Below are 26,536 nucleotides of genomic sequence, written 5' to 3'. Positions count from 1 at the left end.
CGAGATATGAGCCAATTTCCACGTTGAAACATGAACAATATTGGAAACTGCTGAATTTTGAAGTCGATTTTTGTGTGTTTGGGTGTCATTTTGAGGGATGCACAGAACACGAACCAACCGACGGTATAAATAAACTGACCTCTTATCATGTAAGAATATAGCTGTGTGATAATTGTCAAATTTTAAAACCGAATTTGAGGGTGTTTCCGAGTTAATTCCGAGGGCGGCAAAAGCGTGGCGTTAAAAATAAGTCTTCCCCTACAATTGATTGATTGATTTGTCCACTAAATAATTTTATTATAAACTCACCAACATAACGCTCAATATCCGACGGCCGACGGAATCTCACTTGCAACAAAAATGAACTGCAAATTCCCGAAAGTTCCACTTGTTATAAATTGATAACAAAACATAAAATGTGTCCATTACCACTAAATACACTTAATTGTTGATCGAATCTACCGCAATGTTCCAAATTATTTACTATTTTAGCAAACAAGACAACTTGAAATACGCGTGTCGACTAACCGACCATACAACGACGACTAATACTACGTAGAGAACATTGTAGCGACGGCTAGCGACAATTTTACGAATTGGCCACGATAAAAACTTGTTTGGATACAAACAGTGATAAATGTTCAAAATAGTCACAGAAACAAACACGACAAGTAAGGTGATGTGCAAGTCCATAAACCACACATACACAGACAAAAGTTTAGTGTACGTACATAGAAAACACTTAAATCTAGCAAAACCGCACATCAAATGTTCGGATTTGCAATTCTTCTTTAATATTCATTAATTAAATATATATTTATTAACCTGAACAACGCTTTATTACAATTAATAGCAGCATAATCATTCTGAATCATATTTTCGCGTTTCACTACTGTCACAACTAACGTGCCGACTTAAACAGAGAAAAAAACATTTAATTATAATATAATACAAACACTGAAGAACAGGCGGTTATACATAACGTAAACATAAAGAATCAATTAGTCATTATCGTAACAATAATTTAAAAATGATGAAGTTAAAAACATTATATACGAATATAATTATACTTAGCAAAGTCGGTACTATCCAAATTTGCAATTTTGGTACACCTAAACAACATATGTAGTTCTGCGCTTAAACTTTACACAAATATGTAACTATATACAAAATGTATATACCTCTATAGAAATCTGAAATGAAAATACGTCAATTAATACCATCCCGTTTACTTTTACATTTGGGACGATGGTTGTTTCCGCCGTTTGAACAAATCCATTATCCTTGTAGCTCTTCTTTCATTTTGCGCTGTCGGAGATGACCGATTAGATGCATCGTAGTCGGGTCTAACATCAGCACCGATACCTGCATTTGAAAATCAATTTTATTTATGTGACAAATATCTTAAAAGCAGAGAAACAATGCAAATGAGAGCATAAGATGTTAGTAAAGTCATGAAATAAGTTAGATAGAAATGAATGAAGAAATTTGTAGAGATCATTAGATGTTTAGTCCTTTAATTGAAGTAGCCTGTAGCCCAGAATTAATTAATAGAACTTGAAAAATGTTCTTGAACACGTCTGAAGAACTAACCGTGAATGCCTCCGGTACTATCAATGGAGTTTTGTCGACGATTGCTTGCGTACATTGGTGGCTGAGTAACAGGTAATGGCGGCGGACTCTCTCCTAATATACATTTATTTGAAACGAACATTAGAAGCATGATTAGGACAACACAAACTAATACCAAATGCTAATGATAGCACCAACACGTTAATGATATTAATATTTAGGCTATAATAATGAAATGTTTAGATTACCTATGATTGAATGTCGATTCTGTACTTTGTTGCCATTTTGATAAGATGGATCTTGTCGGAGAACAACTGCGCTGTCGAGGACGTCCGGACTAGACGTGCGACTTGATTGTGAACTTATTTCAACGTCGTGGAAATCAGACGGCTACAAAAATGGATTAGATTCAGAATAAAAACACTTTTTAATATGTTACCTTCTGAACATCAAGATGTAACAATTGTTGACTCGGTGGTAATCTAGCTCGGAATCCAACTTTTTGCACCCACGACGTCAGGTCCTGTTCATTTTGGCAAGCAAACAAATATTCCGATTGGTCAGGAATGATCAGTCTGAATGCATATTTCCGTTTGCTGTAATCATCCGCAACACTGCATTGCGCATTGTGAATTCCTATGGGTGGATATAACGCCTTGGAAGATCTAAAGTCATCTCGATTTTTAAAGAAGCAAAGCAGCTGACCACAGAGGACCGTGTACAAATTCTTCCATGTCCTATTAGGTGCCTTCTTCCCGCCCGCTGCTAAAACTTGTTTTCTATCAATAAATCCTTCAATTTCGGTCGGGGGAATTTCGTTCTCTGTGATTGCTTTTCCTCTGAACGAAGATCGTCTTCTTGTGGTAAAAGATGGCGTCCGTTTCGGTGGCCTACTCGGAATGGCCAGCTTCATGCTTTCGGCACGCTTTACGTTAACAGCAGCTTGCACGGCCTGCACTTTGTCGCCAAACATGGACGCTATAGAGTTAGACTTAGTCAGATTTACGACGGTACCAGGCTCAGGTCCGTTACCATTAACATCATTACGTATATGTGTTTGCTCCTGTGGGCCTTCTTGCCGTCTCTGTTCGGTAATGCGTTGCATTTCTAACTTTTTACGTTGTGCCACACGTTCTTGTTCTTGGCGTTCTCGTTCCGCAATTTTGGCTTGTGCCTCCATCTGCTTCTGCATTATAAATGCTTCTTCTAGAAGAGTCATGCGTTCCAGTGCAGCAAACTTCTCCTCTTGTGCACGAATGGTATTCTCAAAATCTTCATGTTTTTTAATAAAATCTTCGACTTGAATGATAGAATCTCCAACTTTTTTATCATTCAAAGTATCTTGGCGTACATTTAGCCAGTTTTCTAACGTGTTTGCTTCGCGCTTGAACAATTGCACGTCCAAATTTTGTTCGTAGATTGTATTCCGGTATGTCCACGTCTTTTTGAGCAAATCTAACCGATGCTCCAATACTTTAATTTTATTGTCGATCTCCTGTGAAAAGAAATGTCCGTTTTTGATAAAATCCTGGCCTGTTGCGAAGAAATCGTCAAAGATGGCGGAGCGTGCATCAATTTCCACTTTGTGCTCTTTGTGGCGCTCAATTAATAATTCTGCATTGGTATCGTCCTGTGGAAGATCCGGTGCTGTTATCCTCGCAAGCATTTCGTTAATCCACGCCCTAAGAACAAAATTACCATTACATTTGCTAAGATTCTGTGTTTAAACAAAAAAGAAAAGAAACTTACAGTAACTCTTGATGGCGATCGTAGTATGTTTGTAAATTCTCAGATTGTTTCAATTTCTGTTTTCGACTGTCACTCTTATCCTTTAATTCCTTCCAGGCCGCTAATGTCTCCTCCCGTTTGACTTGAATATGTTCCTCTGCATCTGGATAACTGGCGATTAACTGTTTTGCTTCATTGTCCACCTGTTCAACCTGTTCACTGACTGCTTGCAACTCGCTTTCAAACGCATCGTGTTTTCGAATAAACGCTTGAATACTCTCCAAATCAGTTCCGTACTGTTCAATATCCAAGATATTTTGTTTCTCTACTATCCACGCAACAGATTCATCAGCCGTCCTATCATACACGTGGACTTTCTTAGCTCCAGCTAACGCATCTTTGCGCGCCGCTGCAAGTTCCATGAGATCTTCCCATAGAGTCTTCAACTCTTCAACCTTAAGTTCAACATTGTCCATGTGCCTACTTTCCGACTCAATCAAATTCTGTCCCTTCTTGATACATGCCTGTACCCGCGGTTCACTGTTGGTCAAGGATGTGTGGAAGGTTTCAAATGCTTGCGTTAAAAGTTCAACATGCTCCACATCTGTACCATAATCCTCAGAGGCTGCTTTAGCTTGTTGATCAATCATCCATTCGGTGACTTCACTACACTCTCTAGTAAATCCGAAGTAAGTTAATGCTTCCTGCAACTGCTCTTTACGTTCGCTCAGTAGATTCAGCAAAACTTTAAACTTTTGAGAAACTTGATTCTGGGAACAAACAAATTATAGATTAATAAGTATATTATTCGTTGAAGAAGTTATTTTACCTGTTTCTTCTCAATATTCTCACTATCAAAATGATTACGATCAATAATACTTTGGGCATTGCTTGATAACTTATTAATCGTTGTTTCAAACGATTCAATTTCGCATGTGAGTGCTTCCAGTTTACGTTGCAAGGACTGGGTGGAATCTTCATCACGTCCTATCTCACCAGATTCAAGAAGTGGGCGTTTATCACCAATCCATGTTTCAATTTCGGCTGCTTCAGCATAATACTAAAAAAATGTTCCGGTTAGAATTCAAAATTTTACCGTAAAAATAAAATTTACCATTTGTGCTTCAAGTGCGTCTTGCAATCGCAGCCTTCTGATACTGGACATGTCCTTAAGATTACAAAACTTGGAATTGACTTGAGCTGCTTTGTCAGTGATAACATCAGCGGCTGAATGCCCGCTTCTGTTTAAATGCGCGGATCTTGAAACTAACGCAACTACAATCGGTTCGCGTGACATCAGTTCAGCTTCAAGCGCTTGGTGTTTCTTCTGTAGGCTTTGAACAGCAGTTAAACTGTTACCGAAATCTTTAGATACAGCTAAAGCTTCCCGATCAGCCAACCACTGCAGTTCATCGTCACAATCGCGTGTAAATTGCTGCAACATCATGGATGCCTCTAACATGTCTCGGCGAATCTGCATTGGTCCCTTTAGTTTGTGATAGATTGTAGTTAATTCGTGAGCTCGACTTTGTAGTTCATCCGCCATGAAATGCTTCTGTTTCACTAGCATCTCGGCAGTTTCGTTGATGCTATCACAGTTCTCACTGTGTTGTTGAATGTCATTTTCAAGACTAGTGTGTTTCTTCAATAGATTACTAACAGAAACCAAGTCCCTGCCGCAATCATTCGATTGCAATTGTGTTTGAATGTCAGTTAGCCATTCTTCAAACTCATCTAAGGACCTATTATAGAGTAACGCGTGATAGGCGGCATTCAAACGGTCCTTTTTGAAATCAGAAATTTGTTGTAGATGTTTCCAATCGTATTCTAAGTCGTCTAAGCGTTTACCAATTTCTTCAGATGCAAAATGATTAGCGTCCATTAACTTAGTTCCCTCCTTGATCACTTCGTCCACGCGATTAGAGTTCGCTTGAAACTCCGCTTCAAACGCGACGTGTTTCTGTATCTTACTCATTAAATTGCTAGAATCTCGGTAGTTTTCATCACTGGCAACCTGTAATTTCTGCACCAACCAACTTTCAACATCGTGGATATTCCGGATGAAAACATGCAACGCTTTCGATTCCTCCAGTTTCTTTTTCCGTTCATTTGCGGATTTTACCAAACTATTCTTTCGTTCAACAATGGCCGCCGTCCTTGACCGAATACCGGTGTTATCATAAGCATCATCTTCGATTTTCTTCGCCAACTCAGCAAGTTCATCAACTCTAATCAATTGTTGCGATAACATAGCTTCAAAGTCATGATGTTTACGAATAAGAAGCTCAACAGCACGTGCATTTTCACCTAGGTCCTCATTATTGAGAAAAGCTTCTTTTGATACTAACCAATTATCAATTTGATCGGCTTGTTCGTAGAACCCTTGCAAGTCGTACTCGTGAGTCAAATCGGTCTTGTGTTGATTCCATAAAGTGTGTAAATCTGCGTGGAGATTTTCCAGCTTGTCAACAGCATCTGTGATTTGTGGGTCGGACTCTCCCAGTGATTTTCCAAAATTAATCATTTGGGCAAACTCTTCATTTCGACCATCCATTTCCACTTTAAGTTCTCTGTGGTTTTCTAATAGTGCTTCTGCTTCAGCGACTGATTTGGGTTTGTGTTGGGAATCCATACGTTTGGTAATATCCACGGTCCAAACTTCCAAAACGGATGTGTTTGCTAAGAATCTCTGCTTTGTGTATGCAGACTCCAATGCTTGCCTGTAAAAATTGAGAATTATAGATACAAGATCTAAAAATAGAAACGGTTTGACCTAAATTAGAAGTTGTTTACCTTCGCTTTTCCTTAGCTTGATCCAAATGCATCCATTGATTCTGTAGTGCATCCATACTGGCATAGATTGCTTCCGCACAATCCGGAAATTTCTGTGAAAATTTATACGAATCCTTATCGTGTTCATGAAGTTTCTTCGCGACAGCAGTCATCTCCATTTCGGCAGCCTCCTGTTTTCTTTGTAGAACTTCAACAGTGTGCAAATCCTTGCCGACATCATCCACTTCCATCGCGGCGATTTTCTCGTTGATTCTCTGTTGAGTATCAGCCACATCACGGTTAAAAGTGTGAACCTCAGCCGCACCGCTCAACTTCTTTCTGTAATCATCCAAAGATCCTTGCAGATTCTTCCACTTGTCCACAAAATTATCCCTTCGTTCTTGTACACCCCGATGTCCTTGATTGATCAATTTGTCAGCCAATTTATTGATGCTCTTAACTCGGGCGTCATCAACGCGCATATCAGAATCAACATCGTCCAATTTACGTTGTAACGCCTGACAATGTTCGTAATCACGACCTGTGTCAGCTGCTTGTACCATTACCTCCTTATCACGAATCCAGGACTCAATCTTATCCAATTGATTGTTAAACTCAAGAATATCCTGCGCTTCTTCTAATCCTCTACCGCGCATTCCCATCTCGTTGATTAACTTCTGCCATTCTAAGTCTAACTCAGCCAATTGGTGGCCAATATCCTGGGATGCTTTATGTTTCTTACTAATCAAAGTATTACCCTTCTGTTTGATCTCTTTCATTCTACCAACATTAGCAGCAATCTCCGCTTCAAATGCTTGATGTTTCTGTAACTTCTTAATCTTCTCCTCCAGGTTGTTGATAACTTCTCCAGATTTCGTATCAGAATACAGTTTCTTTTCTTTTTCTGCGATCCATAACTTGGCATCCGCAACGTCCCGAATAAAACCAGCATAGAGTAAAGTATGTTCTAAATTCAACCTCTTTTTAACACACAACTGTTTCACCTTCAGACGCTTATTCTGAATCTCAGCAAGCCGTGCAGCAATACTATCACTGTCGAAATGATTCTGGTTGATTAGTTTCTTGCCAGTTTTCATCAAAGTGTCATACTTTTCTTCCTGGCTGTTGAACACTTTCTCAAACTCTTCGTGTTTCTTCATTTGTGTGGATACTTCTTCAACCGTCTCACCGAAATCGTTATTATTCAAAGCAGCTTCCTGCGTGTTGCATAGATTCTCCAATTGCTTCGCGTCTTTTAGAATATTGTGCAGATCAATCAACTGATACAGATAAACGTCCTTGGCGTTCCATGCCGAGTGCAACTTTTGATATTCTTCAAACAGAGCATTGCAGCGCTCAACAGCTTCAGCAGCATCATAATGATCAGTTTGATCCATGGCGGTAGCCATATCTCGAACAGCAATGAAAGCATCTTCACGTGCTTCAATTTCACCTTTAAGGGCATCATGTTCACCTCGCAAAGTTTGCGCCCTGGCAGCACTCCGGACATTTTCCTCCGCATTCATAGCCAAACGCACTTCAATGGCCCAATTGGTCAAATCACGAACCTCCGTGAGTAATTTCTGTAAATCCACACTAGCTTGCAAATGGTCCCTACGACTTTCACTGGCATCCTTCAAATTCTGCCAGGCATTAACAATGGTATCCTGTTGTTGTTGAATCCTTTCCTTGTTATTGGGATACGTCGCTTTCAATTTCGCAGCGTCATCGATGAGTACCTGTAACCGTGCTTCCAAAGCAACCAGTTCATTCTCAAAAGCTTCCTGTTTGCGAAGCAGAGCCAGTGCCGTATTGAGATCTCGACCTAGCTCAATACCCAAAGAGGCTGTTTTCTCATGAATTCGCGATAATGCATCGCTGACATCATGATGGAAGCGATGTACTTCTCCAGCGGCGCGAAGTTTCTTATCACGATTCTCAATTTGTTGACGCAGAGATGTCCACCGGGTCCTATAACCACCAATCTAGTGTTATCAAAAGAAATAAACAGAAGAAAACAAGCGTGCGACATCAACAAATCAATACAGAAGCAGTAAGCTATGGTTTACCGAATATCACTCCAATGTTCATTGACTTCATCACGAGCCGTTGATGCGTCTTCAAGATTTCCTTCTCTGAAACAGTTAGTCCAACACCTACATGCACTAAACTACAACCACTAATAATTCTAAGATTGTTAAAATATCTACTACTAATCTAGCTTGAATAAAATGATTAAAAAGTACATACTCTAATTGAATCTGTTCCTTCTCGATGTCTGTAGTGTAAGGACTCTCGTTCGCAATCAATTTCTGAGCTAAATCTTCACATTGTCTGAATCGTTCTGATCCAGCTTCAATTCGATGTTTAAAATCATCAAATTTAGCCTGTAACAACAACAAATGTTCATAGTCTTGTCCATAATCCTCCGAAGCAGCTTGTTGGTATTGTTCGGCAATCCAATTCTTCAATTCCGCCGATTCTAAGAAATACTCATGTCTGAACATGGATTCCATAAGACGATGTTGTCGCAATGCTGCTTTCCGTTGCAAAGATCTTACTAGACGTTCCAGGGAAGATTGTCGTTCTGATATTATCTTTGAATCTGGATGTCCTGATTGAACTAATGTTTGGGCCCCACGTCCCATTTCACCAATGATATTACTGTAAGTGTCTAGCTCCAACTCCATAGCCTGAATAATAAAAATAATTTTATCATAAATTTTATTTAACTTAAAACTAAATTAGATCAGTTTACCTTGTGTTTAGTTAGTAGAGTAGTAGCAGCATTTCTGTCGCGTCCAAAATCATTACTTGAAAGAACAGTATTACGTTCATTTAACCAGGACTCCACTTCACTAGCTTCAAAGAAGTATTCTTGTGCTTTCAACGACAATTCTAAAGTTTGTGCTCGGGCTAAAGCAGAATCATTCAATTCCTTCCAAGCGTCCCTCAAAGAAGAACACAAATCATCAATCTTCACCTTTTCCGGATGTGATTGTTTAATCAAGTCTTCACCGATACCCAAAGTCTTATCAATGACCATTTGATGACCGGCAATCTCATCTTCTAACTTCTTGTGTTTCTTATGTAAAATCTGCGCTTGATGTAGATTTTGCCCAACGACAGTTGACGTAGCCAAAGGCATGTGATCCTTAACCCATTGCAATTCGTTATTAAGATCGAAATTAAACTTATGGAATCTCTGTGATTCTTCGATAGCATCCCGACGTTGTTTCATCGGCGCATCGATGGATTTCAAACGTTGTTGACACAGAATACCATTATCTGATTGAATCTCCTCGTCGCCATTGCTGCATTGATTCACCAAGTCATTTATACGTGCTGCGCACTGCAAACGTTCATTTTCGATCATTTCGTGTTTCTTCAAAAGGTCCCGACATGAACGCATATCGTTACCGACATGTGTACTCTTTAAATTCTTTTCTATATCATCAAGTTTCGCGTTGACATCGCTCACATTCTGATTGTAAATGTGTTGTGTTTCTGCTTCACGTAACTTCCTTCCTTTATCGAGAGACAAGCGAACTAAACTCTCCCATTCATCATTAAGATCTTTTAAGTTACGTGCAACTAAATCTTTCTTATAATTCCCTTCTGCGATCAACGCCTGACCCATTTTATTCACAGACCTTAGTTGTCCTTCATTAGCACGTAATTCTCGCTCAAAATCTTCATGTTTCTTAATTTTACGCGCTAAATTATTAAGGTCTTTGTAACTTTCATCAGTCGCTGTCTTTTGCTTATCAGCGAGCCACGCACGCAGGTCATGTACTTCCGCACAGAATAATTGATAATTTTTAGATGCCTCCAAAGCATTGTAACGATTCTGTGCTAATTCCTTCACCTTCTGTCTGCGGTCCAATACTTGTTTACGTCTTGCATCAATACGTTGACTATCGTAATGATTATCTTTGATCAATGTATCAGCCCTTTTGTCAAACGCAGTCAAACTAGGTTCCTGAGCAACTAAAGTATTCGTAAATGTACGATGTTGTTTGAGAAGTGCTTCAACTTCATCAAGAAACTCTCCAAGATTATAAAATTCAAGGAAGGCTTCATGACTTGACGATGCCGCATCAATCTTATCAGCTTCCTTATTGAATTTCTGTAGGTGTAGACATTGCTCCAGCCATTTCTCTTTTCAAACCTCGTTTCAACGCTGCTTGTTCCTCGACCAGGCGATTAATCTTTTCAGCCACGTCTGTCATATCCGGATTGGATTTTAGTAATTTCTTACCTAAATCTGTAACTTGTTTGAATTCATCATCATGCGCCTTGATATCCTGTCCCAAATCTTGATGATTTTTATAAATTTATGCGCGGTTTGTACATCTCGCACTGTTGTCTCAGCATTGAGTTGATTCTTAACATCCGAAACCCAATTCAACAACGATTGTGTGCTGTTGGTAAAATCTGTTGACCTACAGCATCTTCCAACCGCATGCGTCTCTGTAACGCTTTTCTTTGACCTGTGCCCATAGGTCTCTAATGTCGTCCAGGATCTTGGCAACTTTGGCGCGCCCATGCGGATTGGAGGCGACCACCTGTTTAGCCAGTTCGTCAGCAATTACTAAGAAATACTTCAAATTGATACTGGCGCCCTGAGACTCTCTGCGCACGAAGCCGATTGAGGTGTCCCAGGTACTCACAATGTTACGATAGCAAGCGTACCTTATCAATCTATGAGTATTTTGCTTTCGAACTCTTTTCACTTCAAAGTATCGATACCTCCAATTTTACTGCTAGCAGATAGATCAGTGGGCTAAACTTCTTATGCTTTTCGCTTGATCCACACCTGGGCTGGATCATCCGTGAAACATCTCTTTTTTATCTTTAATCCACTTATCAAAATCGTCACACTCTTTATAAAACCCATATACAGCTCTAATGGAATTCCTCTTAAAAGTGTATGTCTTCTTCAGAGCCAACCTCTGGCACCTATTGTACGTGTGTATCATTAATTTGTTTCTGTCGCTTAAAACAGTGTTACTTTCTGTCTACAGTACGTTTACTTTTGTTTGGGGACGTATAACCCACACAGGGACTTGCTGCGGTGCTCATTTTGACTTTTTCACTTTCTGCATCACTTTGATCTTCTTCCTGTTTGCTGACTTTCAACTTACTAATCGTGGGTTCAATTCATCCGGATGTACCTGCTGGAGCAAAACTTCAGTTCTGCTCCGTTTTGCTGTACACCTACCAATCTGCGTTGTTCTTACTGGCAAAACATCACCTTGACTCATGGAAATACCATGTTCACTATAATGGAAACAAAGTTTTGTACTCTGTGGAATCTTCTTCAGTAAGTACCTGTGACGATTTTCCAGCTTCTCAACTGTTCTCTTCTTCGTATACTTCTAAATTGACCAATTGTTTCTATAATATTGTCTCTTCTACAGGTTGATTCAACAGCTGTTTGTGAGTGAGGTCTAAATTGAGATACTGAAGTACCGCGTCAAAGCTTGATTGTTCAAACTTTGGATATCACCTTTATACGCGTTTAATTCACTGTGTAAATCACGATGACGTTGGAGAAGAGCCTGAGCGCTGGGTTCATCAGACCCGTAATCCTTCGATAACAAAATAGCTTTCTTTTCGTTTAGGAATGAATCCACCTCATTAGCATCCGCATAGAATTGATAAGCTTCAGCAGCGTCTTGTAAACGTGTTGTTCTGTCATTCGCAAACTTCTGTAAATTCTCCCATTCTTTATTGTTGGTATCAATATGTTCCTGAATCTGCGTGGAATGTTGATGCTTTTCATTGATCAATTGCTTCGCTGTGTTCTGCAGCTGGTCAGAATTTATTCTACGCATTTTGATTTCGTCCAGTAATAATTTGTGCTTCTGTTGCAAGCGCAACACTCTTTGAAGATCCTTTGCCGCAATGGCAGCTAGACAAATTCGTTGTTTCTCAATCAACCACGCCTCTCTTCATCCTATTGATCTTGTAGAAATTGGAAAAGTTCCGCGCTTCTTTTCAATAAAGCACGTCGTTCTGCGCATGCCCGTACCCTTCTTTGTAAACCGCTGATAATTCATTGAGTTTTTGACGTAAAACTTCCGCTTGCATTGGACTTTGCACAACAGCTTGTTCTCCCAATCGGATCAATTTTCTTTCAGTGTCAGAAAGCGCAGTCACTTGTAACTCTTGCAACGCGTGCTTCTGTAATAATTCCTCCACGTCCAACAAATGCATTCCGGTACTCACAGAAGAAACATCACTTTTTAACTGATTAAGGGTTGAGAGTGTGGTGTCAATCTCTCGGAGCACAGACATAGCGCTACACATTCTGTTTAGATTAGTTTTATGCTTCTCAACTAACTCCAACAACGTGTGCCATTTATTGAGGACATCGTCATGAGTTTTCTTCACGTTTGCTGACTCCCGATAATTCTCAATGTTGTACTCTTCACATTTCAAGGCCAACTCTTGAATGCGTTCTTTCCAGAATATCAGCACTGATTGCTTCGTGCTTCTTAAATCTCAGCTTCCACTTTTTGTTAGATTAGCTCCGTAAAACAGGGTCAGATGTAAAACTTGGACTATTTCTGTTAGATAGACCGGACCTAAGATAACTTTTCCCAAATTGAAGATATAAAGTGTTCCAGACGTTGTAACCTCATTAATTCACTGCAGTGCAAGTTCTTCGATGATGTGTTCAGCTTCTTTTCTGCTGATCTCCACGCTCGTTCTATGTCCCTTGTAAGAGTTTGGTCATCCGAAGGAAACAAATGCAGCTGCTCCAATGTCTTCTTTTGTTGGGAAATTGATATGGAAATATAATGCTTCAATTCTGCCAAGTGTTCTTTATAATTTTGGTATTTTTCTACAGTCTGGTAGTGTCCTCGAACTAAAATTAGAGATGTTGGAATGCCTTCCAGGGAATTCGGAAATTGCTCATCTCTCAAGTAAAAATCACAGTTTTGTGTATCCACTCGGCAGGTCGGTCGTAAATTCTATCATAACGCAAAGTTTCATCTTATTCATTCATCATACGCTTGAAGATTTTCACCCGCCGACCGCTCTCTTCGCCCTGTTCTTCATGCGAGCGAATGTATGGTAATACGATGCCACATATGGTGATGATATTCTTTTTCATTCGGTCGACTCGTATCGATATCCTCAGCATCCAGCAGTCGTAAAATGCCGAGCCTGCTGTTAGCCACGTCGAACGCATGATTCAGATTGTCTGCGTGCGAGTTTGGTGCCAGTTCTTTATAGTCAAAGAGTTCCGGCCGATGTGGGCATGGATGAGCGTACTGGAAACTCCAAACCACTTCGCTACGAACCCAGAAAAGTCGTTGATGCTGACGCCGGAATACCCGCGCGTCTTTCGTTGCACCCACAGCAGTAACGCATCTTTGGCAGATTTCTTCTCGTATTTTCGCTCTCCTCATCCACGTCGCCGATTTCTGGATCTTGATTTGAAACCGCAGAATAATCGTCCATATTAAACCCAACACCAGAGTGGAATACCCATCAACGATATCCCTTTGCCCTATACCTCCAGTCGCACTTTGGTATGCAGAAACGCTAAGCTTTGTCTACATCCCCGATTTTTATAATGCGCATGCGTCCCTGATTTGTTTGGCCAACTTCTCGCCGGAGATTATCTCGAGAAGTTTAAGCAGTTTTTTACCGTCGGCGAGATCCTCGAAGAGGTCCACCACCTCCATGCGAGCCTGTGATTTTTTTCAATAATAAACATAAAACCTATTCATACATATTCAAAGACTTCACCAACCTTTTGCAGAAATGAATTGATCCATTTCGTGAATGTTTTCTTTTGTATATGCAAGCGTTCCTCTTGCAGGACTTTAATTCGTCCCGCTTCGAACTTTTGCACGTCGTCCCGCTGCGTCATGATGTCCCAAAACCGTCTGTCCACTCCTTGCTCATACTGCACTTTACCACCAACTGGAAATGAGAACGAAACAACTATTGTAAGGTTTCGCCAACTACGACTTCCCACAACCCTTAATACGATTACTTTAATAGCTATATTGCAACATATTGTGAACAAACATGTCTGACCTAAAATGGCAGTGGATATCAAGTAACTGCTTCTAGTTATTACGCAGAGAATAATGATTTACAATAGTTTGTAAGCAAAGAAATTATACAAGACCTTAAAAACGTTGTTCTGGGAAACTTCCAGAGCAAAAATTAATTAAACGTAGACACATCAATATCGAAATATCAGTACTGTAATTCATGATCAGCAAATGTACCTAAGTACCTTGCCAATCGATGTTATCTATTACAGAATTTATCCGTAACATCATAGATAACAAATATTCATAAAAATGAGCAACACACAGACAGATATTACATATTTTTATTAATATATTTCCGTAACAATAGCAATTTTGCATGCAATTTATTGCGAGACATGAAACATTCCCTTTTTATGTTTATTGTTCGTGTAGGAATGTACAAGTAAGTACGATTACCATACGAGTAAAGTAAAACAGAAATAAAGTGAAGTTCATATTTGCACATTCAATATTTGTTGCAATTGAAGCACTTGTATTGCCTATATCAGTTATTTCATACGTTAAGTAAGCAATTTGCGGTGTTGTACGGCTTTTCAAATAGTTTTTTCATCTATATAATCTATGCGCAGCTGATAATATCTACACTTTATCTAATGGAATGTAAACACACGATATATGCGATAAGAATCTTTATATTAACAATAAAAATCTGCACGTTTGGGTACTTATAGTGCAAAAAGATTAATTTTTATAAAATTTTTAATAAAATTTAAACTTTTAAATGAAAAAAAAAAGATGATTTATTAATAATAATTGCTAGTGATGTCATAATGATTGTATTCATTCAAAAGTGATGTCATTTTTTCTTTTGTTATGGTAATAGCTTGAAGTTTTTTCGAGTTATTTGCATCCTACAGCAACTCCATAAAAAATCATAACATTTTTATTATTTCTAAACATTCACACGTCAACATTCAAAATAATATTTAGACTTGAACCTAAGTGCAGCAATCCAATTAAAAAAATCGCAAGAATCGTAAAAATATAATAATCTCAGATTATTCCGGATTATATTGCAAATACAAAAGCAAATAAATAATTTAATTCCTGATAGGAATATAAATCCACTTTAAATCATCGGAAATAGCGATTTTCCAGAAATAAGATTAAAGATTAAAGATAAAAATCTATGATTCTTCATAAAGATTCCGCAATATTCTAAATTAGGAATAGGATTAGCACCACCTCAAAGCGCAATTTGACCTTTCATTTCCTCTGCGAAAAAATCTACACTTCAATGGAATTTACAACATTTATGTAACATTTATAACACATAAAATAGTTTCGCTTACATCATCACTACAACTTGTAATAAATAGTTTTGTGCAAACAACGAATTACGTTTAATCACCGATTAAATTGCAATACAATCTAAAATAAACACGATATGATTTTTTAAATTAAATCAAAATTACAGTTGATTCAAAAACAGCGTTTATTTTTATGAATCAGATGATGATTAATTGATTAAAGTTAAATGTTAAACAAAAATTACTTCCAATTGCACACAACAACTGTCTGTGTCTGTCTGTGTTTTTATGTTATTAAATATTTTTCATATCAACACAACACTTAAATGAATAAAAACAAAACAATTTAAGTAATTTACTTTTTAAATTCTATCTACGAGTATGTATATATTTATTATTGACATATTTTCAATTCAAGACACATGCGGAATGCATAATTAAACGAAACACAATCATTAACCATCCCACAGAAATAAACTCTAGAATGCACGCACGCCGCTGACTTCTGGTTGAACTTAATGAATGCAAATGTCATTAGCTTGCAAGGTGACCAAGTTGTTCACAGAGTTATCAACTTATTACAAACTTATTACAAGTGAGTTGTAATTGCACAAAATGGCTAATATCTATTTATATTTATATTTATCTCTGAGATATTAAGTATTTAATATATCACATTGCGTGACAAAAGTAATACAAGTATTTCAAGTGTTTTAAATGTTTTAAATCAGTTAATTAGAGTTAATTACTTTACCAGAACTGGAACAAGTTGTTATTTTATAGAAAATTGTATTTTTAATGCTTACATTCATTGTTTTCAACCCCATGTTCATTCAAACCCATTTTTTATTAAGTTTTTTAAATTATTAAGTAAAAAAAACTTTTTTTTTAATTTCATCAACACTCATTTATTGTCATTTTATTTTATTTTATTTTATAACAATTAATATTGCACTGAACACTATGCAGGTCTACACTGGACTAAATTCTGTTCTTGACTTTAACTTTGGCGTCTTTCAGCAATCAAAACTCACTGCTCTGCTCTGCTACTGGCAGAAATGTAGTGTAACTGATACTTCAGTCAGAGTTCACTTTTCAGTTGGGATTCAGTTCATTTTACTCTCTCTGCTCCCTATACGCCTGTTTCGCACGTCGCCCTTCCCGTTCTCACTCCACGACATTCGACATTCATCGCCCAGATTGTTTTTACTACCTATTTCGGTTCACGATGGTTGAAAATAACTTGCAGTCAGTGAGTGAGCAAGAAATGCACGCTTTGCACATGCACACCCCTCATGGTTTAGTTTTCGTAAACTTCACAAGTTGGAAGCTTTGCCAACGACATAAACAGGGTTTCCGTTTTGGGTTTATTTCTTGTGACGCCTGTGATTGCATCTGGTTTCCGAACAGGGCATATGGCATGAAAATACAAACAGGGGTTAAAGTAGGTAGTAGGTAGTTATTACTCTCGGCAATGTATAAATTCACGACGCATATTTTGACGAGTTTTACAACTGCGAGTTTCTAAATAATAATTTTAAGATTTTACACGAAAAATGTTCATCTTTTGACCTCGCGAGATGAAATCAAGGTCACAATACGAACTGGGAATTTAAAGTTAATGAATTTCGAAATGTTAATGTTCGAAATTGTTGACATTTTATAACAAGGCATTTATTATATCGATATTATAAAGATACTCCGTTAATCAATTAAATTCACACACATCTACACGGACAACTTAAAAAATAATCATCATTCCAAAAACGAAGTTTTCATGTTTTGATGGTGAAATTTACAGGAATATGTTGATTCTCATTTCTCAGTTTTAATTAATTCTGTATTTATGGCTCAATTTTAATATTATACACGTTTTTATTAATTTTTAATCGTCAACTTTAGTTGAGTGTACTTTCGGAAATAGCTGTCAAATTAAAACGTACATAATGTTGCCTATAGTAGCAAACGACATAACCTATTCTCAAAAATTTGTTTTTCGTCGATTTTTGTTTATATTTTGCAGTTTTTCGAGGTTTTAAAATGAATTCTGCAATTGTGGTTGAAGACCAAACTCAAAAATCAAAAAACTTGATGTAAAACACCGAATTAATACTTATTAACATGAAATTTCAATCATAAACTTTAGTTCAATGAAATGTTGGTTGCCTATAGTACCTAACAACATAACCTATCCAACTAATGAGTTTTTCTCTTAATTCTTCATTTTTATGTAATTTTTCGATGTTTTAGAATAAATTTTGCAATTCTAGGCTAAAACAAATCCTAAAAATCAAAAATTTGATAGATCTACACGCGTTTTCATCAATTTTCAATCATAAATTTGAGTTGAACGTTACATGAGTGCTTAAAACACCTTAAAACCCAACAAATATGGAATATATGAAAGCTGCGTAGGTTAAAGTTACAATCCACCCACAGAAACACCAAGAAACGTTAACATCTTCCATTAAGATCTAACAACAAAATGTTTAGGTGTAAATGGTACCCAAATGATGTTTAGATGTAAACACTAATTCTTTTCAATTGACAACATTTAAATTCCGTCGAAATTACCATTTCGGAGCAGTCGAAGACGTTCATGGTCAAAGTGTCATGAAATTCACGCGCGAAACAAACAATCTTAAAGCGTAGCATGACCAGAAACAATGAACCTGAACCGCGACTAACAATAACCAATTGTTCTAGAAACCAGTTGCTTTCATCTATTAGCTATGCTTCACGTACCTGCAATTTATTTATTTAATAATACGAAGAATTAATAAAGATAAACACAATTCACGGTGGATCTAATGATACTGGAACAAATTCCGCTCTCAATTGAAACAAAAGAAATAATAAATACACAGTTAATTATGGTTTTAAGCAAAAGCTAAGCAAAGACAATGTATTATTATACTATTTGCGTGTTTGCCCTTTTTAGTAAAAGCATCACGTGATGATTTACTGGTAGAGGTACATGGCGCGTTGTGGAATTTCTTCGGCACAGTTGAGTTGTAAATAGTTAAATAGTTAACACGTTTTGTGGCGGCGGCGTGCTCGTAAAGCAATTTACCGTTTTCAATCAAAGAAAATGGGTTGATACGCATGCCAGCAACACGTCACCATTGTTTCAATCAAGTGGCTCGCTCTAACGGTCACAGGAATCAATCACGACAAAAATAATTGAAATTGTTACACGTAGATGGCGGTGGTTTATGAATCAGGACGCAATAGTATGAAAATAGGGCAAATTTGTGGTAAATTTGAAGCAAATGTTAAATAAATAATTCAGAGATCGGAAATTATGGATACATTTCTATAAATATTAGTGAAAAACATCAAAATTCACATATTTTGAGTGAAATATGTTCAAGTGCTTCGCTCTATCGGTCACAGGTTCAATTAGAGGTGAAAGGTGTCACTGAGTAGCAAATATTTCAAACAGATGGCGTTAGTTTACAAATCAAGACGTCAAAATGTTAAATATAGGTAATTTTGTGATGATTTCTAAAAAAACTTAAATAAATAATGCTCAGATTGCTAATTATGAATCAAAACGTTCTAATATGAATGAAAAACACTCATTTTGATCAATTTTTCAATTTAAAACTAATATCATGTAAATAAAACACGCAACAGCTAATAATACACCTTGTAATATTCATATTTTTAATCAGATTGATTCACGGTGTGTGGAGCAGTGAGCAGACAAAAAATACGTACGCTATTCAAATTGCGTAAACAGTTATTATCGTTATCGTTCCGCTTGAAACGTGCATTTTCTTCGTGGTGCGTTTGCTCCAATATCGTTGAACCTGCCGCCATGAATGAAACACCACATTATGTATGTGTGTGTGCGTACCCATTAAAGCCTATTTAGTATGAAATGCACGCGGCTGCTGCTAGTCGAGTGATTTAATTTGTGCATCATGTCAGCACGTCGACGATGACGAGTACATTTGACTGCACGATGAATGGAACTGAAAGGAGGTCATTCGCTCGGCGTGCGGAATGTTTTGACGCTAAATAACCGAAGAGATGAAGAAATTGCAGCGCCATTGATGAGTCGAGCGGAGTGCGTACTCAGAAATGCAATTATTTGTTATGTGTCACATTGGAATGTGTTTGTGGTTGACGTACCGGAAGGTAATGGCAGTACCGGAAGTTGAATCATGGTAGATATTCTCTGATGCTCTCATAGAAAACAAATATTTGCAGGTGTTGCATGTATTTTAGTTTAAATTGTGAAATGAGATTGAAATTTCTAATGTGTGACCTTTTCGGTGGAAGGAATTACGATTTACTAAATGTGGTGGTATGTGCGGTATCAATTTTCGAAAAGCGCATGCATGTAAACGTACTTAATTCGTAATTTATAATCGCCGCCGTCATGCGTAATATGTAGGTAAGCAGGCAGGCATCGGATTCGAAAACGAGGCGATTCGTTTTCCGTTTTATATAACCGACCTCGTCGAAAACTATGCACCGACGGCGCCTAGATGAACTCTGAACTTTCGTGAAAGTTACGGAATGCAGGTGATCATAGCGAAAGAATTACAGCCAACTCCTTTCAACTGCCAGACGAATATTTCACACAGGTGGCGTTGGTTTAGAGAACATTACGTCATGAGATTCAGAAAACTTCAATTTTGAGAGGATTTTGAAGTTAATTTTAATTAATTAAATGTAGAGTAATAAAGAATTAAATTGCGCATATAGTGGTGTTACTTTTAACAATATTTGATGAAAGAATAGAAGCTTATAGAGAAAAAACTACAAATTATGACTAAAAATAGTATTTCTATTTTTTATTTTCGCGATTTAAATATCTCATCTTGTAGAGAATTTCCCGTAGAATAAAAATCTTCAATCCGTTCCTTTCTATCGCGTTTAGTTTACGAGATATTCGCAATGAAAAAAAATTGGTAGCGGTAAAAGTGACTTTTATTCAAAGCACCGTACGAGGGTAACGATAAAAGTGACTCGTATTCAGGGTACCGTATGAATCATCTGCATTCACCCTCGTACGGTGCTCTGAACACGAGTCACTTCTACCGCTAGCGTAATACGGTGCCCTGAACACGAGTCACTTCTACCGCTACCCTCGTACGGTGCCCAGAACACGAGTCACTTCTACCGCTACCCTAGTACGGTGCCCTGAACGTGAGTCACTTCTACCGCTACCCTTGTACGGTGCACTGAACACGAGTCACTTTTACAGCTACCCTCGTACGGTGCCCTGAATACGAGTCACTTTTACCGTAAGCTGAATAAGGGAAATACGGATAATTACTTTCCAAACTTTCCAAACTTAAATCAAAATAGCAAAAGCAGTAAATTCCGCACATTTTCATACTAATTGGCTCAAAGTGTGAGACATGGTTCGTAAATTATACACAAAATACATAAATTATCACTGTTTAAAATTCGTAGCATAAAAAATTAAACAAATCCCCTCTAAGGACACGCTATAAACCAATATACTCGTAGCTGGATGTACTATGAGAAAATATTTGCCTTATAACAACGTCACAGGCCTATTAATCTAGAATGGTTAATCGCTGCGTTTTTAAACGTCTTTGATAAGAGCACACGCGCTCCAGTTAACCCAACATTAAGCGAACAACAAATTAGGTATTATAGGCTCGAAAGTTAACCAGTTTACAAGCCAGCAACGAACGCTCAATTAAAATCTAAATCGGCATTCGTTTTCGCTAAAAAATTAATGTCCGTAACTAAACATAAAACTTTTAACGTTAAAAAAACTATTAATTTTTTAAATGCTTGATACGACAGGAATTTGTACTAGAAACAAGTAAATAAAACTAAAATTTGCTTTCAATTATTGTTTTGTGTAAGTATAGGCTAAAAACTTTTGCTTTAAAAACATTATCTTTAATTATGTGCACAAAATTGCAATTTTTAGATAGTTCTGATAAGAAATGAGAGAAATTATTACGAAAATACTAAAAAATAGAAAAAAATTACAAATTTGACAAAATATCAAGAAATATTGCAATTTTGAGCTAGTTTTAACTAGAAAAGTGGCGAAAATAATATATAAGGTGATAAAAAATATAATTTCGTATCTTTAAACTCTGTTTTTATAAAATTTTGGGGGAAATTATTAGAAAATCACGAAAAAATCAGAAAAAATATCAAAGTTTGCAAAATATTGGGAAATATTGCAATTTTGTGAGAGTTTTGATAAGAAATGTTTAGAAAATAGTATACAAGGTAATAGAAAATTAAATTTAGAATGAAAAAAAAAAACGAGAAATTTGACAAAATTGCAATTTTTATCTAAATCGACATTAATTTTCGCAATAAAAATTAATAACCGTAACAAATCATAAAAATTTAAACATAAAAAACTTTTAAATGCTTGATAAGACAGGAATTTGTACTAGAAACAACTAAAACCAACTAAAATTTGCTTCCAATTATTGTTTAGTGAAATAATAGTTTAAACTTTTGTTTAAAAAACACACAACTTACGTCTTGAATACATTATCCTTAATTATGTGCACTTTTATCCTTAGCATTTGAATAAAGATGCGTTTTCTCTTGTGTTTCACGTTTATTACATGCACTTAAACACATTTATTGTTCACCGGCGCACAAATCGCGACCGTGCATTAGAATCTCTACGCGCACACTGACCACCGCCATCAATTACAACGCGATTGTTCCGCGAAGCTCACGCTAATTTGCATATTATTCACATTCGAGTAATTTTCAGAAATAACACGTTCGAAACCCAACTATACACAACACAACACAACTCTTCAACAAGGAAACCGCTTAGAACTCAAATATAAAAATACACCGTATCACACTGAATCAATATTTACTAATAAAATATATAAAATCAAATGGAATGAGATTGTTTAAACACAGCACAACAACCAGTGTGGATCGTGATCAGACTGGATGCTGGGCGAAGTGAATAGTAGCATTATACATTTCATACGCGTACAATTCGTACCCATACCTACATATTTTCTGTGCGGATGTTCACTTATTCAGTCCGCATTATGTTTGGTTTTAATTCTGATAAAAAAAAGTAAATAACGCGGCCGGGATTTATACTTTTACACTTTAGTTGTGCGAAATATAAAAAATACAGTATCTACGCTCAAAATGTTTATATGAAAGTGTAAATCTACGTTGTGGGGAATTGGTTTAATTGCGGAAACAGGCTGTATATCAAAAAAGAAACCAATTCAAACTGTTGCTTTTGTCGGTATCATTGTTGTTGGTTGTGTAATTTCATCAACGGTTGTTTTGAATGACGCAAGCATTATTACTAAATCGAAACTTTTTGTCACTTTTAGAGCTGACAATGTTGATAAAAACAAGTTTTCAACTATTACAGCAAATTTAATAGATTTACTAGGTTAGACGGTTTTATGTTGTTTTGGGTATAAATTGCGATAAATTTTGGAGACAAATATAAAAAAGTAAAAAAAAGCAAAAATTGTAGATTATTGCTTTTTGAAGTGTCTAAGATAAGAAATATTAAGGAAGTGATTATGTTTTAACTTATGTTTGTTAAAAATTTAAAAAAATGGGTAGAAAACACCAAAGATTAAAAAAATTGCAAATTTGGCGAAAAAAACTAGAAATATAGCAATTTTGAGATAGTTTTGATAAGAAATGCTGGGGAAATGATATATAAGGAGATAGAAAATTAAATTCTCCATATTTTGAACTACGTTGTTACTAAAATTTTGTGTGAAATTATTGAAAACACGAAAAAAAAAAAGAGAAAAAAGTAAATTTGGCAAAATTTTAAGAAATATTACAATTTTGAGGAAGTTTTGACAAGATATGTTCAGGGAACAGTATACAAGGTGATAAGAAAATTAAATTCTGAACATTTTAAACTATGATCTTCTAAAATTTTGGGTAAAATGATTGAAAAAATATGAAAAAAACTAAAAAATTGACAAAAAAATTTTTTTTGCAAATTTTACGAATTTGGGACAATATTATACTGAAAAAAATATCTAAAGTGCTAATGATGTAAATTCCAAATAATTTATGCTATATACAATCAATTTCCGCAAAATTATTTAAAAGATAACACAAAAAACAACCGCAACTTTAAAAACGCAATAATTGAAATGAACTGATTGAAGTTAAATGACCTGTATTATCAGCACAGTTCAAAGTATAATCTAAAATTATAACACGAACACTTCTACAATATAAATACCAAGATCTCTACTCACACAAGCCCCCAACGATAACCTCCAGTCAATTATTTCATACCGCAGAGAAATAACTATGACTCACCTGAAACAAAACAATAAATTTCAATTAAAAAAAAATCACAAATTAAAACATTAACAATTATACATTCATCATTCCTGCACATCTTATTTGTTTATCTGTCGACGTGTTTATACTCATCATGAAGCATAAGTCACTAATTGAGGATGCGCCATATTAAAATAAACACCAAGTGTTAACGCACCCAATAATCGTGAGCGCGAGCGCAGTTTGTTTATTCCATCTTCAAGTTCAAATAAAAATATAAAACATAACCGTAACCACAAGTCAATTGAAGATCAGAATACGTATCTTCGATTGTGAGTTGAGTCGGTAACAACATTCCTCTACACATCCATTCACTTTTGCACTTATTCATCGTGCGCATCTTGAAAAGTTGCCTCCTATTCAATTCTTTATTACTCATTGTTGCCGGCGTATATCGTAGTCATGCACTCATTCATTATTTTCATTATCGAGCGTCGAGCGTTCGCGTGATGTGGGAAACACATTTCGATTCCAACGTTTCGAAAGACAACTAATTGATACAGTTGCGAGGAATATTTCTGCATGCACATATTTTAGAAACTAAACGCTGATTAGTACGACACCGCCGTCGAAAGTAATTTTTTGGAAAGTATGAGAATCGAATTGTTATTGTTAGGATTGTCAAAGAATGCGGATATTGAGGTAAGTGTGTATAAGTCGACGGTTATTACATGCAATCATGTCGTATCAATTCATATCATTGTATTATACTGGCGAGCAATTACAACAGATGGCATCAATGCCATCCATGATGATGAAGCGCATGTTTGCGGTTTATTTACAGCGGCAATGAAAATTCCAGGAACGAATCTGGGATTGTATGAGGCAATTTCCGGTGATAATGGTGAGTGGGTAAGCTGTTGACAAATTTGCTAAAGATTTAGGAAAAAATATCGCAAGGAAAGTGTATGAATTAGGGTAAATATTATTTTGGGTAAATATGAAGTGGAGTTTTAGGTGTTTTGGGAAGTGTATGTGTGGAATATTAAATTGTGGATATTTTAATCAAAATTATGATAATGTTCCGAGAATAATGCGAATTTTAGGTTAAATTTAGGTTAAAATTCATCAAAATGTCGATAAAAATGCAACTTTTCGTAAATTAAAAGTAAAATTTTAAAAACTGTGGGAACATAAACAAAGAAAATAAAATTCGACACTTTTTAAAGGAAATTCTGGTAAATTGTAAAAATAAACACGAAAATTACGAGAAAAACAAGCAAAAACGCAGTTTTGCAGACAAAAATAACAAAAATGTACAATGTAAAAGCTCCTGTGCAACAATGCATCAATAAAATTGCATACTCAAAGAAAATATTATTGTTAGACATATAACTGATGTATTGCAAGAGCAATAACATGAACATGAACATGAACAGATGTGTCCATCACCGATCTGAATACAATGTATAAGGAAATACAAAAACGAAACGAAAAACGAAGAGAAGAAGAAGAAACAGTTCCACAGTTAAATTCAACTATCATCATAAATTTATAACGTTTCTAATTTCTTTACTTCTTAACCTTAAAAGCAAAGCAAATCAAATCAAATACAAGAAAAGCGTAAAATTAAGGTTAACTGTCATTTTTGGCAAATTTAAAGTTAAATTTAAGTAATTTTAAGAGGTAGAAGTGTGGAAAATTAAATTCTAAACATTCTAATCAGAAACTGAATAAAATTCTAAAATAAATTTAAAAAATTAGGTAAAAATTTCAGAAAAATTGAAGAAATTACACAAAATTTTGGAAAAAAGTACAATTTTTAACAACTAAAAGCAAAATTTCTAAAACTTTAGAAAAGTACATATAGAAAATTAAATTCTGCATATAACGTAACTCGATAATGTTTTAAAACGTTATGTTTGCCAAGTTCAGTTACTATTTGTGTTTGTATGTGACGTGTAACAAAGTTGTTCTAGATGAATATCTTGTCTAAAATTGATTTTAAGAGCATACGCAGCATGTAAGCGACAATTAAACGAAAAATTCGATTCAATCGAGTCGTTGACAACTGCAATTATCAATTATGTGTGTATGTACACTTTGTACCGCGTCATTCCGACACGAACGCATGGATAACGGGCACTGCGATACACGTTACACCCATAGGATAAAAACGGTACTTTTTCGATCTCGACGTAACCGCATACATATTCATATATTATTTATATGTGTGTTGTACAACTCTACGCGGTCGGCAAGAATCTGGTTTTGGACTGTTATGCGAATATCTGCTAATAATATTTATCTAGACTACTTTTAGGCAAATTAAAAAAGAGTTTTGGGAGATTTAATTTGAAAAAAAATTAAAAATTTAACCAAAAAATGGTTAAAAAGAAATTTTTGGCAATTTTTGAGCAAAATTTTTACTAGTTTTAAAAATTTTTGTTGAAAAAAATATAAATTCTGCATTTTAAAATTAATTTTGCAAAAAAAAAAACACAAAAATTACAAAAAAATGTAAAATTTTGTCAAAAAATCAGGAAAAACGAATTTTTTAAACAAATTTTGAGCAAAATTATTACTAATTTTAAAAATTATTCTAAAAAAATTCAAATTCTACATTTTAAAATTAATATTGCAAAGAAAAACACGAAAAATTCAATAAAATTTGCAAAAAAACTTAAAATTTTGTCCAAAAATCACTAAAATCATTTAAATTTTTACTAATTTTAAAGCAAAATTTAAAAGACATCTCTCAAAAAACATGAATTCTTAATTTTAAAAACTTTCCTTGATAAAAACAGTCAATAAAAACTTCTAATTTACAAATAAATAAAAGAATTATCACTATCATTCTTCTAG

At 35.8% G+C, this 26,536-nt stretch overlaps 1 pseudogene; it reads right to left on the bottom strand.

Annotated features, from left to right (window-relative positions):
- Window positions 1-801: 801 nt before the first annotated feature.
- Window positions 802-22,065, bottom strand: LOC135790721 (spectrin beta chain, non-erythrocytic 5-like; annotated as a pseudogene).
- Window positions 22,066-26,536: the final 4,471 nt, after the last annotated feature.

This window comes from Atheta coriaria, unplaced genomic scaffold, assembly GCF_025399875.1.
Source record: "Atheta coriaria isolate IRGN ID8LTWV9N9 unplaced genomic scaffold, Caltech_Dcor_3.1 hic_scaffold_4_pilon, whole genome shotgun sequence".
Lineage (NCBI taxonomy): Eukaryota > Metazoa > Arthropoda > Insecta > Coleoptera > Staphylinidae > Dalotia > Dalotia coriaria.
The sequence above is the reverse complement of the archived record's forward strand: the minus strand, read 5'-3'. Positions and strand labels throughout refer to the sequence as shown.